This window comes from Aotus nancymaae, unplaced genomic scaffold (genome assembly GCF_030222135.1).
Source record: "Aotus nancymaae isolate 86718 unplaced genomic scaffold, 86718_ANA_hifiasm-v0.15.2.pri h1tg000033l, whole genome shotgun sequence".
In the NCBI taxonomy this organism is placed as follows: Eukaryota; Metazoa; Chordata; class Mammalia; order Primates; family Aotidae; genus Aotus; species Aotus nancymaae.
The window spans coordinates 64,036,737-64,055,896 of record NW_026988447.1 but is presented as its reverse complement, the minus strand read 5'-3'; the positions used below and the strand labels follow the sequence as shown (position 1 = coordinate 64,055,896).

General features: G+C 38.8%; 1 pseudogene; it reads right to left on the bottom strand.

Annotated features, from left to right (window-relative positions):
* Nucleotides 1–15,359: 15,359 nt before the first annotated feature.
* LOC105706233 (transcriptional adapter 1-like) lies at nt 15,360–16,159 on the bottom strand (annotated as a pseudogene).
* Between the last annotated feature and the right edge of the window lie 3,001 nt (nt 16,160–19,160).

The following is a 19,160-nucleotide window of genomic DNA, read 5'->3' as shown; positions in this document are numbered from 1 at the left end:
CTTAATAGCTTCCATGTAGAAAGATTTAAGAAATGGAGTTCTGAAGTCTTCAATCAAGAGCATGAAGGCTTATAAACAGTTTGATTTTATGACCTTTACCCAAACGGATTTTGTTTTTAAAGCATTTTGGCAAAGCATGTTCCACAATGTGAAGGCAGAAAGAACATTTAGATAAGTGGATACTGGGGGCTTGGTTTCCATTAAGAGGAAATTCAGCACTCTTCCAAACAAAAAGGGATCCTGGACATGATGCAAGGACATTGTGAGAAAAGATCCAGATTTAGCAGTGAGGATGCAAACATGAAAGCAATTTCTTGCTGGAAAGACATTTTAAAATTCTGTGATCTGCAGGCCAGAGCCTGCCATTAGAACTGGCAAAGAAAGAAGAAAATATTGATTTTCATTTTGGCTTTTGCCACGGTACCATTGCTTTGTGATGCTTGCCCAAAGTCTCTAAATGAGATACTTGCTGTGTTTTTTGAAGTTTCTGCATGCTGATGCCAGCGCGGAAGACACACTGCACTCCTTTTCCTTTCTATCCAGTGCAAACAGCTTTAGACACTAAGCTGTTATGAATATACGTTGAAAATAAAGTTTATTTTCCAACATAGGTGGTGGCCCGTTATTCAGGAAAATCATAGGGACATAGAAAGACGAAGTATGATGTGTAAAACAGCCAGCAAGGTGGTACTTTTTCTTTTCCTTTGTTCTTTTTGGAATTCTAAGAATTCTCTTGAGCAAAATTTACACTTTTAATAACATGAGCTTTTTATGTTAAGGAGGCCCTATTTCAGGAGTGAATATAACAAGACACAGGAACTGTCTCCTAAAAATGTCACATTTTAGTGCAGGCTTAGCTTTTAGTAATCCAGTAATCTCTTAGGTCTCAAGACAATTACGTAAGTATCTGAGAGGGCGATAACAAGGTAGAATGCACGTTAGACATTTTGTATCGGATCAACATCCTGACAAATTTTTTGTTTCTTTTTTTTTTTTTTTTTTTTTGAGACACGCCTCACTCTGTTGCCCACGTGGGAGTGCAGTGGTATGATCACCACTCGCTGCAGCCTCAACCTGCCTGGACTCAGGCGATCCTCTCACCTCAGCCCCTGAGTAGCTGGGACTATAGGCACATGCCACGATGCCCTGCTAATTTTTGTGGGGTTTTGTTTGGTTTTGGATTTGAGTTTTGTTTTTTTTTTGTAGAGATAGAGTTTTACCATGTTGCCCAGATTGATCTCAAACTCCTGGGCTCAAGCCGTCCTGCTACCTCAACCTCCCAAAGTGCTGGGATTGTAGGTATGAGCCACCATGCCGGGTCAACTGGCCACATTTTTAATAATCAATTTAATTCCTTCTCTCTACTTATCCCTTAGACACAATAACATTAAATCATATAAAACTGCCATTTCTATAGGCCAAAAAATGTCAGATATCAGCAATTCCATTTATTCGTCCTAATAATAAACTGCCTTCGGAGTAAAAGGATACCGAGTCCCAAAGATACATGAGGTCCCTTTGAATTTCATCTTTAGATTTCAACTTCCTTCTTACCAGTTTAAAAACCATATAGCTATTCCCATTTTACAGATGAGAAAACTGAAGATTACCAAAGTTAAATAAATTGTCCAAGGGTACAATTTTAAGTGGCAGAGAACTAGGACTGAAAACTGTATTTTGACTTGAGACACCCTGGTCCTGCTTCTAACTCAGGCCATTTCCGAGGGACTAGTTATAAGGGGTACTAAAAGCAGTATGGGAAATGTAAGGAGACAAACTTAGCAGGATTCTCCTCAGGTTGAGGGCTCTGTGTTTGTTGGGAGAAACACTTTGATTGGCTGCATGGTGTGAGGAAGGGCGGCAGTGAAAGATGACAGCTCCCGAGAGATGCGCGTCCTCAGGTGGTAACTCGGTTAATCCAGCATCACGAGAACAGGTCGTGCTTGCCACCCCTGCTGTGGTTCACATGGTGTGAAGTCAGTGTGGTGTCACAGGGTGATTGGCTTCCATTCTCACCCGTCCACAAGTTTCCCCAAATGGATCCCTCAATTCCATGACTCACCAACAGCTTTTGAATCAGTATTAAACCCCTGGGTGTGACAATGGGCTTGTCAATCTCTTGCCCAATGTGGATACCCTCCACCCCTTTGTGCTGTTTTTATACTGCAAACTCTCCAAGTAGCTGGGCCAGCCAAACAGATAGTTTATGCAAATCCTCAATGGAAAAAAAAAGGCACATTTTGGTGATCAAATAACTGAAAGCATATTGTGGCAAAAGATCCAAAAACATTGAAAAGGTCCTTAAGCTCTTCCTAGCCAGTCTTATTTTTCCACTGCTTATGAGCCACTAGTTCTGCTTTTCAGTTGTGTAAGGTCTTAAGCAACTTTCCAGCTCAGAAACTGCCATTGCTGCCCAGAGCACAAACGTGCAGACTTTTAATTGGAAGTTGCACGCAAGAGGACAGGCTGGCCTCCAGAATCATCCATTATGGACAGTCTTCAGCGCTTTTGATCTTAATTAGCTAAACAAGCTCCTAGGACTTGCTGGCAGAACCAGTTCAATTAATCTGACTTAGTCACAGTTTTCCTTGTTGGTAAACAGTTAGGGTCATAATAACTTTAAAAGATGACCATAATGTGTGAAAATACTCTATCAGAGGAAAAATAACACTAAAACATGGAAAACATATCCTGTGACCTGTAATTCGAAGCACCCAGTATGTTGTATATGGTAAGCTTCAATTCTAGTATATAATTTGATGCCTACAAGCATATATTTAATAAATATAATAACAAAAACACACAAACACCAACAAAATGGGACAGATGTTGCCTGTAATAACTGGTCTCTGCTTACCTCTTTGTGCCACCTGAATATGAGCCCTGCTACTTAAGGTTGACAATGTTGAGTTGGAAAAGTAGAAACACCATAACTAAGAAAAGTTCAGAATTCTCTTCTGTTACTAATTACCAGGAATTTAACAGTTAACTTCAAAACAAAATGGGTCGAAGGCCCAGACATCTGCACACTGCTTTTTATTTTGTTACCTTTTTGTTCAAGCTTTGGATTTGCAAATAAATCACTGTATAGGGATATATGCATAGACTCATGTACACTTTATGGGTTGATTTAAAGGGCTGGCAATGATAACTTTTCCATACTTTGTTTTCACATTTTGTATTGATTTTAGAGATTAGTCCTTGTGATTCCTCTGAAGAAATGAGCTAATGGATCCTCAAAAGAATTAAAAATCATTCAAATAGAACCACAACACTAAGCCATAAACAACTTTTCTTCATAATTAGTCTTTGTTTATAATGCAATTTTCTATCTTCATATATCCATTTGCCAGCAATTAAGACTTTATATTCCTCTTCAACACAGGGAGAAAAGTTGCTTTTCACAGCAACTCCTTTCCAGTTCCATTGTCTCCTTGTTTTGCGATAACCTTTGCGTGATAGGCAGCAAAGAAGGCTCTGAGACTTTCAGGCTCAAAAATTTCAGAACTTCCCTTCGGTGTATTTGAAAGAGACAGAGTAAGGAAGCCAGTGTGCTTCTCCCTTCATTTATTTATGAGACAGTTTCGCTCTTGTTACCCAGGCTAGAGTGCAATGGCGCAATCTCGGCTCAATGCAACCTCCACCTTCTGTGTTCAAGTGATTCTCCTGCCTCAGCCTGAGATTACAGGCATGTGCCACCACGTCTGGTTAATTTTGTATTTTTAGTAGAGACGAGGGTTCTCCATGTTGGTTAGGCTGGTCTCGAACTCCTGACCTTAGGTGATCCGCCCATCTCGGCCTCCCGGAGTGCTGGAATTACAGGTGTAAGCCACCGCACACAGCCTTCTTCCTTTATTTTTTACCTAAATGTGGATCACAGTGAGGCAACTTGTTTCTTGGGACAGGGTAACCCTGTGGCTGCTTCATTTTCTTTCTTTTCCTCAATTACCTGCCTGGCTCAATTCAGGGAGGATGTGAAAATGCGAACTACCAGACTGGTAGAAATGATCCCCACCAACTCCAATGGAAACGAAGTATGGTGATGAGAAATGTTATTTAAATTCTTCCATGAAGTGCCCTCGCACAGAGGAGAATGAACGGGAGGTTCAGGGATGTCACATGGCCTTTGGCATGCTAGGAAATGTTTTCAGTGCACTATTATTTATTATTTAAAGTGCCATGTGATTATTTTTTCATTCTACTGCAAAGTGTTTGCCTGTTTAAATATAAAAATGTTTTATATTACTTCCCACATAATCAAATTGTCTTACCATAGAATCAAATTTCTGACCATGGAATCACTTTCACGATTTTTCTATGAAATCACTTGTCTGCTGGCTTACCAGACTGAACATTCTAGAGACAGATGAAAGGTTAGTGCATCTAAAGAATGAGACATGGCTTCGAATCCTGCCTCTGTCAGTTATGTACTCTGCAGTCTTGATTAACTTGTTTCATATCTATCTCCTTCTTCCCTTTTAATGAAGGAAAATATTTTTAATACATTCCAACTCTAAAATCTTATAAACCTAATATTTGTGTTATAATTGTATATATATTATCGTTAGAATAAATTCAATTATATTGAAAAGTCAGCAAAACATTTGATGCTTTTAGAAAACAGAATGAAGTGTTCATGAAGAGCGAAAGAAGGATAACTGACTAGTGCTTAGAAGCCACTGAAGTCAGAGAGACCAAACAATCTCAGAAATTAGCACCAGCGAGGGGCAAACTTGAGCTTCAAGGTTTCTACTATTCTCTGTCTTTTGCATTTAAAGATGGCCAATAGGCAAGTAAAGAATGTTTAGTAACATTATGTTTGCATTTATTCTTTCACCTCACAAGGTGCTTCAAGGATCTGTCCTGAAGGTACAGCAGCAAAAACACAAGCATAGCATTATCTGCGGTAGCAAAAGACTGAAAATAATCCAAACGTTCATCACTGCGTTACTGGTTGAATAAACAAGGGTTTACCCATATGACGGAGGACTATAGAGCTGTGAATAAAACATAAGAAGCACCTCTATATCGTGCAATGGATTGACCTCCATAATACATAAGGTAAAAAACTGAAGTGAAATTAAACATGAGGAGTAAAGTTCATGTAAGAAAGGCATAAATATATTTACAATAGTTTGTATTTTTAATGTAAGGAAAACTCAAAAACATTAAAAATACCATCTTTGGGGAAGGAAAAAAATAGCATGGAAGGAACAGAGATAGGCAAAGACTTCTTGAATGCCCTTTGCTTTATAAATTTGACTTTGAAATTTTTACATAATTATTACACAAAATTAAATTTTAAAAAAATTATTAAAAAGCAAAAGCAAAGTTGAGTTAAAAGCAAATAGTTATCAAGTTCAAGCAACTTTGCAGCACAGTGAGTTGATTATATATTCCTGGCAGCGTATGCCTTAAGACAAAATGAACTGCAGCAAAAAAAATCTTAAAATATTTCAGTAACCACATTGTTGCAGACAGTGTTGGTATTGTTATTCTAAGGTTTTTACACATGAATTGTGGGATAAATCAGATGAGTAATTATGTTGATTCATTGGGAGTTGGGATTTTCTGTGTGGGAGAAAAGAGAAACAGATGAAACATAAAGTTAAGTAAAAACAGTAGGATCCTGAATGTAAATGGGAAATACCAGTATACACTCAGATGTAGATTACCTTTGAAAAGAAAGAAATTCCCAGGCTATATTTACTGAATGGGTCTAGAAACCAGTGGTAACACTGACAAGTCTCAAGAACAGGGGTGTGCTAGAGTCAGCACACACAGGCTCATAGCAGCGGGCTGTTAAACGTTCCGAATATTCTGACACTGTCGTTAAAATATGATGTCCCGTGTTTTTTTTTTGAGAATGTGTTTGCCAGAATAATGCTATATAGGAGCCAACACAAAGAAGCTACCATGGACAAACATTTTCAGCATCAATAACTACAGTGGAGTGAAACATCAAATATAATTACATTTCTATGTTCATAATGATATTTCCTCACACTGAAAATAATTGATTAGTCACCTTCAAAGCATATGAAGTAATCAAATTTCTATTTTCAAAAATGGTAAAGAAGGGGAAAGAGTCAAAATACACAGGAAAACTAATAGGAACAGGAAGCAGAGAAATTCTGGGCAGAAAAGGGCAGGTCCTTGTGAGGCCCCACCCTCCAACTGTAAAGCCTGAGACCTCGGCCCAAAGTGAGAACTTACATCCCTGTTTTCCTGCTTGAATGTTGCCTTTTCCAACACCACCCATGGCCCCACCCAACTCCCATCCTGTACCTATAAAAATCCCACATTCAGGCTGGGCACAGTGGCTCATTCCTGTAATCCTAGCACTTTGGGAGACCAAGGCGGGTGGATCACCTGAGGTCAGGAGTTCGCAACCAGTCTGGCCAACGTGGCGAAACCCCGTCTCAATTAAAAATACAAAAATTAGCCAGACATGTTGTGGTGTGCCTGTAATCCAGCTACTTGAGAGGCTAAGCTAGGAGAATCTCTTGAACCCGGGGTGGGGACAGAGGTTGCAGTGAGCCAAGATCACTCCATTGTACTCCAGTCTGGGCAACAAGAGCAAAACTCTGTCTCGAAAAAAAAAATCCCGGACTCAATCAGCAGAAAGGAGAAGCAGTTGGACATTGGAGAGGAGCAGCTTGATGGCATAACTCCAGTGAAGAATCCAACCAGAGATGGCTGGACTTCAGGAAAAGATTACCTTCCCACCCTGTCCCCCTTTCATCTCCCCTTCCTGCTGAGGGCCACTTCCATTAGCAGTAAAATCCCCACATTTACCATCCTTTGATTTGTTCACGTGACCTCATTTCTCCTGGATGTCAGACAAAAGCTCGAGAGTCACAAGTGCAGATACAAAAGTTCTTCACACTGACCCTTTGCCCTCACTGGCAGAAGGCAGCCATCTCACATGAAGAGACAGAGGGCCCACTGAGCTGTTAACACTTAAGCTCTCTGTGAATAGCAGAGCTAAAAGAGCACTGTAACACACCATCTGGGGCTTCAGGGGTCATAGGCATCCCCCAAGATGCTGCCATGGGGCCCCATGAAATTTTCTTTGGCTGACACCCAAAAGCCCTTTCCCTGGCTTCTCCACCCACTCACCTGCATGCTCCCTCCTGCAAGGGGTGGAATGCAGTGGGTTTGAGCAAGTGAAGTTCGCCCCTGCCTGTGCCAAAGTGGCCATCTGGTTCCAGCATTCCAGTTCCCACCTCATTTGCTAGCACACTCCCTCCCACAAGGAGTTGAAAGCTGCAGGCTGGGTAAACGAGGAACCCCTGTCGTGAGTTCCATGAAGCAGTCAGGCAGATATCCTGCTTCAAATCCCCAATTATTTAATGAATTTAGACAATGAATAATAATAGCTTCTAACATGACAAAGTAGAAAAGAATCAGATGTTTGCTTACCTACAAAACACCATTCACATCCCCAAATCCTACTCCTCCTCAAAAGTAACTTCTATATCTGTGTATGGATTTGTTCTCACATCAGCTGACTCTCTAGACACCAACTGGGTGTGCTCCAATTCAATTATGATGCTAGCTACCCGAGTTAGCATAAACACCACAGGACTGTCCCCCACTTCAGAACCAATTGCAAGTAGTAGGCCCCTAGGTTACCCGCATTTCTATCTGACTTGACTCCAGATCGAGGGTTCTGATGACCTCCTTCTCATGTCTGATAACATGCTATGATGGCTCACAGAACTCAGGGAAGCACTTATATTTACCTGTTTATTATAAATGCTGTGATAAAGATTACAGATGAATAGCCAGATGAAGAGTCACATAGGCAAGATTGGAAGGGTCTTGAGACAGGAGCTTCTGTCCCCAAAGAACTAGGATGCATTACCCTCCCAACACATGGATGTATTCAGCAAACTTCTTAGAAGCTCTCTGAACTCCATTTTTTAGGGATAGTTTGAATGATTCATCATCTAGGCATAACTGTTTATTAACTCCATCTCTAGCCCTTCTTTCCCCTGGGAAGGAAAAGGGTAGGTGTGGGGGGGAAAGTTCCAAGCTTCTAATATGTCTTGGTTCTCTCTGATGACCAGCTCCCATCTGAGACTAGCCAAGAGCCCATGAAGAGTCACCTCATTAGACCAAAAGATGAGCTTATCACCCAGGAAATCCCAAGGGAATTCTAAGGAGCTATGTTTCAGGAACTGGGGTCAGAGACCAAATAGAATAAAAAGATGCTCCTAGTATTCCTATCCCTCAGGAAATTTCAAGGGTTATAGGAGCTCTGTGCTAGGAACCACAGACGGAGACCAAATATATATGTCTTATGTCAAAATAGGTAACTACAATTTTACAGGAAGTACAGGAATCAAGAATCGTGTTAACAAAAACTACGCAATCAGGAAAATTTACACTATTTAAACTCTACAGGACAAGTTATGGATTTTTTCAAAAAATAAACTGTAAAGAAATATAAAGAGATGAGAATAGAGAAGGAGAAAGTGTGCATATGAGAGAACCTGCAGACTGAAAGACAGATAAACTAAATACAAGAATGAATTGCAACATGAACCAGTTGCAATAACCAGTAAGAAACATCAATCAATTACAATGTATGGATCTTATTTCAATCCTAACAAGCTATTTGAGAGGTGGAGGGAATTAAACAATAATGAGACAATTGGGGAAATTTGAAAAAGGTCTAGACATTTAATGTTATGGTAGAATTATTATTTTTTTAAAGTAGAATAATGGCACTGTGGCTACGTTTTTATAATGAACATATGTTTTGGGGATATATGTTGGAATAATTATGAATGAAATAAAATATCTGGAGTTGGCCTCAAAGTAATGAATGGGCAGGAATAGAAGTAAGTAGGAGTTTACAGAATTCTGCTATTCCAAGAGTAAACACCAGCTAGGATCCACGTCACCTGGGAGCTTGATCCACATCATATAAAAACCTCAGGCCCAAGTCTGAACTGTAAAAAACTATATTTTAACATTCAAGATGATCAGTAGGTTTACTGAAGTTTAAGAAACTCTAGTGTAGCAAAAGATATTTGGCCATTGTTTAAGCTTGGTGATTGGTGTATGAGGATACTATACTTTCTACATTTGTGTGTATCCGATTTTTAAAAAGAAAGCCAAGTTAGAGAGAAGGGTAGCTAGAGTGTGAATAAACCAAAAATAGACCTTTTCTTTTGCTCTTTACCTCATATTCCCTCACTTAGTCCCTGCTCTGATACTTACCCATTAGCATGTTCCCTGACTTACCCTCACATAACACACTCCAAGCCTCTTGAACTCTAGGGCCGTTCCTATTGTGTTACCAATTCTAAATTCCAAGATCAGCAAGTAGATGTCATAAATTGAATAATTTATCTCCTCCCAGAGCCCTAACAACGCCTTTGAAAACCACATTTGAGACTCTTCAGGAGAGTTAAGCAGAGAGTGATGCCTCCTGCCAGGAATGATTTACAGAGCTCATGAGGAGACAATGCTTTCCAGCTGTCTGCGTGCGATGGCGCAGCTGCACTTTTTACAAAGGTCACTGCTCTTTCTTTAGTGATTAAAAATATTTTAGCACTGTTTTGCAAACAACAAAGCGGAGGTAAAGGGAAGTCTCTCTGCATGTAGATGCAACATTGTATTTTTTACTGTACAAATATAAAATAATGCATGAATAAGGTCCAGGGGATCAACAAGACTAGAGGAGAAAAAATAAAACATTCCTTCCTTGTATATTAGGCAAGGTATTTTAATATACAAATGCATTTTCACAATGGTTCAAAAATAAAATCTACTCAACTTCCTGCATTTATACATCGTCCAATCTCCTTAGTCTTCTCTTTTTTTCCAACTTATACAAATAATTGCCAAGTCATTCAGAATCCAAGGTCCTCTGGGAATTACCCTGCCCAGGAATTGAATAAGAATAGCCAGTGTTAGTTAAATTTCATCCTGCATTTAAAAAGCTCAGTAAGCTTTCTTTAAACATTTGAATGAAATAAGTTTTACTAGTAGTCAAATAAATGCAAAGGAAAATAGCGAGTGTCACCACAACCTCTCAGTCATCACAGGTGCTACTTAGCGATGAGGAAAAGCAAGCGTTTTCTCATGATACTAACGAGAGAGTGATGGGGGAAATCTTACTAGACAGAAGTTTAGCATTACGTATCAATAGTCTTTTCTATTTTAAAAAAAGTTACATTGAAATATAACTGAAATAATATAAACTACCTATATTTAAATTATACAATTTGAAAAGTTTTAAAATATGTTTATAACAATGAAACTATAACCATTATCAACATAATGAGCATATTCATCACTCCCCAAAATTTCACGTTCCTTTTAAGCCTACTCTTGTGACCTATCAATGACATTGCTTTTTGACCACATTCATGTCTTATGATTTCACTGAAATGAAATTATACAGTATGTGTTATTTCATCTTGCCTCTTGAACTCAGCATAATTACTTTGAGATTTATCTATACCATAGCATGTGTCGGTGGTTTATTCCATTTTAATGCTGAGGAGTATTCTATCATATGGCAACATCAGTTTATCCAGTCACCTGTAATATAGAAATTTGGATGGTTTCCAGTGTTTAGCTGTTACAAATACATCTCTGTGAACTTGTGTGTGCAAGTCTTTGTGTGGGCATAAGCTTTCTTTTCTCTTCTGTAAATACATAGGAGTAGAATAGCTGGATTATATGGTAGGAATGTGTTTAAATTTAAATAAATTGCTGAACCGTTTTCAAAAGTTATTGTTCCATTTACTTCCCATCAGCCATGAATGAGAGTTCTAGTTCCTTAACATCTTGGCAATAATCTGATTTTTTTGGTCTTTATTTTTTGACAATCTAGTGTGTATATACTCATATCTTGTGATTTTAGATGGCATTTTTTTAACAACTAATGATGTGGAACATCTTTTCATCCACATGGCTATTTGCTATCTTTATATTTCCATTGGTAAAATGACAACTCAAATATTTTTTCATCTTTCTTGAAGTTTTTGTTTTTCATTTCCAATTTACATGTCTTTTATTTCTTTCTCGTTTAATTTATCTGGCTAGAACTTTCAGTACTGTTTTAAAGAAAAGTGGTAACAGTGACCGTGTTTGACTAGCTCCTAATCCTAAAGGAAACTTTCCATGTAATTTGTATATATGGCCTTACTGTGCTGAGGTACATCCCTTCTGTACCTAACTTAAGCCTTTGCATCATAAATATATTTTTATATCTTATATATGAATAATATACATTATATATATATATAAAACCATATATTTTATGTAAAATATATTTAAAATATTTTATAAATTATATATAAAATATGTAATGTATTTAAATTTCTTCAATACATATTTATATAAAATATATTATTTTTATATTATATATTATACATATATAATATGTATGTATTACACGCACATATGTATAATATACACACACATACAACAGAAATTCAGCCTTAAAAAGAAGAAAATTCTGTCATTTGTAAAAACATGGATGAGCTTGGGAAACATTATTTTAACTGAAATAAGCCAGACAAAGGAAGACACATACTGCATGATCTCACTTATATGCAGAAACTTTTTTTTTTCGAGACAGTCTTGCTCTGTCACCAGGCTGGAGTACATCACTGTAACCTTGGCCTCCCAGGTTCAGGTGACTCCCCTTCCTCAGCCTCCTGAGTAGCTGGGACTACAGGCCTGTGCCACCACGTCCAGCTAATTTACATGTGTGATCTTATAGTCGAACTAATGGAAGTAGAGAGTAGAATTGTAGTAACTAGGGCTGGAACGTGGGTGGAGAGTTGGTGACATGTTGATTAAGGACAGAAAATTTCAGTTGAATAGGGAGAATGTGTTCAAGAGAACAATTGTACAACATGGTGACTATAGTTAATGACAATGTATTGCATTTTGAAAATCACTGGGCAAAGTTTCTGGGTGTTCTCACCAAAAAAATGATACGTAAGGTAATGCATCTGTTAGTTACCTTTATGAAGCCCTTTCACAATGTACACATATTTCAAAACATCATGTTGTACATGATAAATATACACCATTTTGTCAATTGAATAATAAAAATAAAATAGAAATGCATACAAGAAATAGAGTCAAAGGAAGTTATTTTGGAGGCTTCAGATTTAATGATTGTCCTACTGGGATTTAGACTTGCATGGGGCCTGTAGCCCCTTTGTTCTGGCCAATTTCTCTCATTGGAATGAGACCATTTATCCAATGCCTTTATCTTGGAAGTAACTAACTTGTTTTGGCTTTGCAGTATCACAGGTGGAAGGGACTTCCCTTGTCTCAGATGAGACTGACATGAGAAGGATATGAGATTTGGGAGGGGTCAGGGCAGAATGATATGGTTTATGTCTGGGTCCCCACTCAAATCTCATGTTCAATTGTAATTCAACAATTGTAATTGTTGAATTGGAACTAGCAGTTACAATTCAATTGTAATTGTTGGGGGAGGGACCTGGTGGTGACTGGATCATGGGGGCAATTTCCCCTTTGCTGTTCTCTTGATAGGTGAGTGATTTCTCACAAGATCTGATGCTTTACAAGTGTGTGTCACTTACCCATCACTCTCTCTCTTTCCTGCTTCACCATGGTAAGACAGACTTCCTCTTCACCTTCTGCCATGATTGTAAGTTTCCTGAGCTCTCCTGGTCATTCTTCCTGTTAAGCCTGTGAAACTCTGAATAAAGTAAACCTTTTTTTCTTCATAAATTACCCAGTCTCAGGTAGTTATTTATAGCAGTGTGAGGAGGGACTAAAACACCGTTTGTGTACTATACTCAGTGCTCATGATTATTGAGTTTTGCCTCCCTGTGCCAGGACCTGGATACTCTCTTAAGGTAATAAATATAACACATTTTCTGTCCTCTCTTAGATATTATGGTCCTTTTTTACCCCCTGTTCAATGTATTATAAATGGTTGTTTTATATATTTTATTTATTGTTTAGGGTCGTTTTAGGCAGGAGGATACAATCAATACCTAAAACTCCATAGTGGCTGAAAGTAAAATCTCAAAAACCTAAATTTTGAAAGTACGTAACTTTTGACGTAGCTATTCTACTTAGAGGAAATTATCTCATCAGAATATGCCCACAGGAGGGCCTGGATTTATGTACAAAGATATTTCCTAGACAGCAGTAATTATAACATAATAAAAATTGCATTATCTATTATATTGGAGGAATATAATATAATTATATTTAAAATAGAGAAAAATTAGAAACCAAATTACAATATTTGGTCTTTTGTTAGACCAAGTGTCTAACAATAAGATATTTAAAACATTTATGACTATATGTCAAATGATTTAATAGTAGGCATTTATTAGGAAGAAATATATTAACATATTTGTTAACAGAGAGAAGAGATCATGAGTATTTTTGAGAGAAAAAGCACCTTATAGAAAGACTGGCACATATAATATATGTCTATTTTATAATGTTATTTATGTGTACATGTATATAATTTGTTTCCAAGAAGAAAAAGTCTGGAAGGTAATAGCAAAACCTCCTTATCTCTTTTGGGTAATGGTCTATCTTGATTTTTAAATTCTCATTTATTTATACTTTTAACCATTTTTCATCGTATATGTCTTACATGTCTCACATAGTCATGTATCATGCAATGTTTGCTAAAATTTCATTTTGGAAAAAAAACGCTAAACTTACAGAAAAGTTGGAAGAACAATACAAGAGATTCCTAAATAGCTTTCACTTTAATTTACCAATTGTAACACTTTTCCACAAAAAGCAAATGGCAAATATTATTGTGAAATATTTTAGTCACACAGGCACAGTTTTGTTTTCAGAGACATTTGCTCTGTGACAGGCTGGAGTGCAGTAGTGTAATCATTCAGACTCTCTTGCTTTCCTGGGCACAAGAGGTCTTCCCACCTCGGCCTTCTGAGTAGCTAGGATTGCAAGCCTGTGCCACCATACCTGGCGAATTATTTTTAATTTTTTGTAGAGATGGGATCTGGTTATGTAGCCCAGGCTGGTCTCAAACTCCTGACCTCAAGCGATCCTCCTGCCTCAGCCTCCAAAACCACTGGAATTACAGGCAGGAGCCATCATGCCCAGCCCTCACATAGGCACTTTTAAAGTTGGTCACAGAAACACAGACTACCACTCTTATTTATATCATTTCATTACAAATGCTTATTACTGACCAGAATATATCCAGAGTAAGGTGTGGAATGATAAAAGTAAACCCATCTCCGTTACTCAGGAAAGAATAGCATTACACTATGCTAGCGATGGGTTAGAACACACTATTCAAATACAAATAACAGCATAAGTCTTTTTTTTTTTCCCAAAAGGTTATTTGTCACATTTAAAATACAAAATCAAATACACAGATCCAGATACGTGAACCATATATACATATCTATATAGCTATTATTTAGACCTACATGAACCCATCTATACATTCTTAATTTGTCAATGCTATCCCTTAAGTAAAAAGCAACATATCTCTTTTAAAAAACCTAGGTTTGTTATCAGTAACACTGTCGAATGTAAATTATTTTCACTTTATCACTTGAAAGGGTAGAATTAGATACCTCCTAGAAATAGGGCAATTACCAAGCATATATCCAATTTGTATAGATTTCTTAAAATACATTCTATAGGAATAATTAACCCAAGAAACTGCCAATCAAAGTCTTTGGACATACTAACTCTAACAAAATTTGAGTCATGGGAAGACATAGAGTTAATTACTTACATTCCAAGAGTTTTGTTTTGATTTTGGTTTTAAATGCAAAGAGACTTTATATGGTTTAGTACACACAGCACTTCCAAGTCATACTTCCTGTGGAGTTATAGTGATAACAGTTTTTCAGGGGCTACCTACAGCTATTAAAATTAAAATGGTCACTAAAGGAGGTATCTGATTTTTAACACTGTGGAGGTTATTTCAGCCAAAATGCAAGAGCACATTCTTTAGGAGAAAGGCAGAAATTTTAGACTTCTAGATATAGAATGTATGATGTCACTAACACACGGATGTCCTGCTGATCCGGGGGACTATGTTATAACAGCTTCTTTGTTCTAGGATGTCATCTATCTTACATGCAGACCACAGGACACTAAGCCTCAGGTACCTAAGCATCTCCATTCCAGGCACAGGATTGCATTAGTGCCTGCTCCCACAGCTGGGAACACATAAATATAGAGATATGGGTCATTACCAAAGATTTACATTAAAGGCGTCACAACAGCAACACAAATGTACTCAATGTCACATTTCCATAGGAAAGGTTATATATACACTATACACTTCAGTAATGAATGAATTTGGTGAGGGTCCCACACCCTCAAACCCTAATTTAGCGCAGCAAGAGCCCCTCCTTCGCTGCCGAGCGCTGGCGGTGAACTTTGTCTCGCTGCAGCTCTTCACGATTTGGATGCCAGAGTTTCGTGATGATCCTTTCAATGTTAAGGGCATAGACAGTACGCGTAGGGATGACTTCCCTGTGTACCTGCAAAGCCTCAGAAAGCTCATACGCCAGCAGGAGTGCAGCCTGCTGCTCGGCATCATCTGGGGGTGGGTGAGAAGCTGGCTTCTGACCAGCACAGGGAGCAGTAAAAGCTGGAGGGCTTTCTACTAAGTTGTTGTAAGCTACTACACTACTCTTCAGGTATGGCTGTGGGGTCACGTCACTGCCAAAGGCGTATTTAAGATCGCCATCTCGTATTGACACAGCTGAAGCAGCCTCCGCGGTGACGTTGTCCAGCCCGTGCTCATGAGCAGTCACTGTCACTCCCTTCAAGCTGGCCTCGAGCGGGAAGCATCATTGTCTGGGAACAGAGTTTCAAGTCATCATCATATTGGGGATCTTTTGCCCCAAATTGCTGGGCTCCTGAGAGGATTTTGAGGCTGGAATCTATGATCAAATTTCTGACGAACAGGAGAAAGCTTTTTCTTTCCCAGGTTTTGCCGCAGAACCCCCTGTCCAGGGCAAAGATCCAGCACCCTCTGGTGTAGAAACCAAAATCTGACGACGCGTGAGAATGGCCATGATCGTGTGTGAGAAGTCTATGAGCTTCAAGGTCAGACTCCTCTTTGCCGCCAGGGCTCGCTCAAGTTCTTCTTGGCTGCCTCCAGCTCGCTGACTAAGGTCGCCATCGCTCCGCGCGTCTCCGCATAAGTCTTATATATATAAATAGTTTCTGCATGTCCCTTTGGCAAAGCCTATGGGATCAATCTGTCTGCTTCCGTCTGTAGCTTCCTGCTTGTTCCCTTCATCATAGTATCAATTCCTTTTCAAACGACATAAGGCCATTGGACCAAGGGGCTTATGCAGAAAGAAAAGACAGCCATGAGGACCAAAAGATTTGATCTGGATGTCCCCAGGCTATTTCCTAAGCTGGAAAAATTGAATCAAGATAAATTATTTAGGGACTGGATCTCATCCTCAGCCCAATTTTATAAGAAAGTGAATAGAAGTGGATTTCTGTCTGCTCATTTTTTCTCTCTTGGAGATTTGAATCCTGATGCTTTCGCTCATCATCAGGAAAAACAGTCTCAAAATGCCGTTTGTAGTTCACGCCTTGGGTCTCTGAGACATCCCCTCAACCTCTGCGCTTCTGTTTCAGCGCAGCTGTGGTGGACAATTTCTTTTGCTCATGCTCACCTTAGGGTCAGGCCCCAAGCCCAAGCAGAGTATCTTTCTTCATTCTGTCCTGTGTCCTTAGACACAGAAAGAGCTCTTGTGGCCCACATGCCAGAACACTGTGGGAATCTAGAAGGGTTTACGCCCCCAGTGAGCAGCCTTCAACAATGGGAGTGGATGGATAAATTCTACCATTTCTTATGTTTCTTAGGATAAACTACAAGCATCCAAAGCTTTGTCTCAGCCTCTGCTTTTGTAAAACTGAAACTAAAATACCTTTCACTCTTTCGATGCATTTAATACCTTATGTACTGAAGGTAACTAAATGTAACTCTGCTTGCTTTATCAAACGCCCACAAGAGCAGGACTCTACCTATTTTAGCCAGCATTTGTTCCCAGAGCCCAGTATAACGACTAGAGCAAGGAAGTCCCTGCCTTAAAAAAATAAATAAATAAAATTAGAGAGCAGAAAATTCATTTCTTATTCATAATTTTTAAAAATAACATGTACTTCTTTGAGAATTGTATAAATACCACTCAAAAATCCTTAATTCACCTTGTTTGATTTCATGACAACTACAGTTAAGGCAAAAAAGTGAATGAACAGGCAGAAGAAATTTGTCAAATCATCAGTATGAAATCCATTAAAATCTAATTGTTCCTGTCAGACTCTTTCAAGAAATTCAGTAAGATTAAGTTCCCCTGTGTCTGGAGAGAAATAACACGGACTAGGTGAAATTCTCTTATTCTGGGATTCCTTAACGGTTTGTCCTATTAGAACATCTACCGTGACGTGCATCACAGATTTTGTTGCTGCCTCTCGGCTCTCTGTCTTCCTACACACTGTACGCACCCTGAGGGTGGCAACCATGTTTGCATTATTTGCTCCATAATCAAAAGCATGTAGCTTCAATCCTGGAACTTGGTAAATCTCTATAGTTATTCACTGAAAGAATAAAAGCATCTTTTTCATTGCTTGCACAATGTGTTTGCTCTGCTTCTAATTAAGGTCAGTATAAGATGAGACAGGGAGGTTGAGAGAAGAGACAGAGAGAGGAAAGGAGGGGAGAAAATGGAAATGGCGGGAGAGAAAAGGAGGGGAGATAGGAGAGAGGAAGGGAAAGGAGGTGAGAAGTGAGGACACAGGGAGAGCAGTTCCTCATTAAGCAGCTTACCCAACCACCGTGGAATATGACAGTAAGAATAGGTTTACTGAGATAAGGAAATTGTTGTTCAAACTGAGCTATTTAGAAGAGCACTTCGAAGGATACTGTATTTTACAGGAAGTCTTAATACATACTTAACTGCCTTCTCGTTTTTACTACTGTCTGAATATTTAGCAAGTACAGTTAGTATGTTTACACAGGCATTTCGCTTATATTTATAAATATATCTAGAGATGTAGCTCGTGCTGTCTCCTTTTCACACCTTAAGAATATAAAATAGTGTTTCCAATCTGGTGCTGAGGGGCTAATTTTGCTAAAACAAATAGTTGACTGGATCATTAACAATTCTTAAACTTAACATGTAAATAACTATAAGCCAGTTAATGCCTAGAACACATCATTTTTCCTGTTTAACCTGGTTTCTTCCTAAAGTCTGATGAAGGCATTACTTCCTCTGTGGTTTCCCATTCCCTTTATTTCAAACGTCTGTAGTGCTTCTTTGCTCAGGTTTGGCCTGAGAATCACGGAAATTCTATAGATTATTTTCTCAAGTATCAGCAAGCTAGCGATTAAGGTCTGCTTTTTTTTTTTTTTAACTTAGAAGTTAAAATTCCCCTGTGAAATAATGGAGACCCTCATAATTGGGCCAAATATCAAGCAGTAATTTCAGTTCAGCCTCTTTAACGCAAGTATTCTTTCTCAGTCCATTAGTTTCCAACCCTATCAAGTGATTTGGGGCATGGTCACTACTTTCTTTGCCCAATAAAATATAAACACTATATCTAGCATTCCTCTTGTACAGCACATCCTTTTCCATCTTGGATGACTCTTGCTGCATGTGTGTGTACGTGTGTTTGGGTGGGGATATGTGAAGTGAGAGGACATCTTTCAGAGTCCAACATCCCATCTAGTCACACTCGCCCTATTGCTGATGCCTCTTGGTGACTTCCACAAGCCGATAATTGTTTTCTTTGTGGTACATTTACTTCACAGTAGAAGTCCCTGGTGTTCTGGACTTTTCGCTCTGTTGCCAGGCTGGAGTGCAGTGGCATGATCTTGGCTCACTGCAACCTCTGCCTCTTGAGTTCAAGTAATTCTCCTGCCTCAGCCTCCGGAGTCGCTAGGACTACAGGCACGCACCACTACACCTAGATCATTTTTGTATTTTTAGTAGAGACGGGGTTTCATCATGTTGTCCAGGATGGTTTCGATCTATTGACCTCATGGTCCACCCACCTCGGCCTCCCAAAGTGCTGAGATTACAGGCGTGAGACATAGCACCTGGCCTTTTATGACTTCTTTTTGACTAGATTCTGTGTTTCATTCCATAATTCCCAGCCTGCTGCTA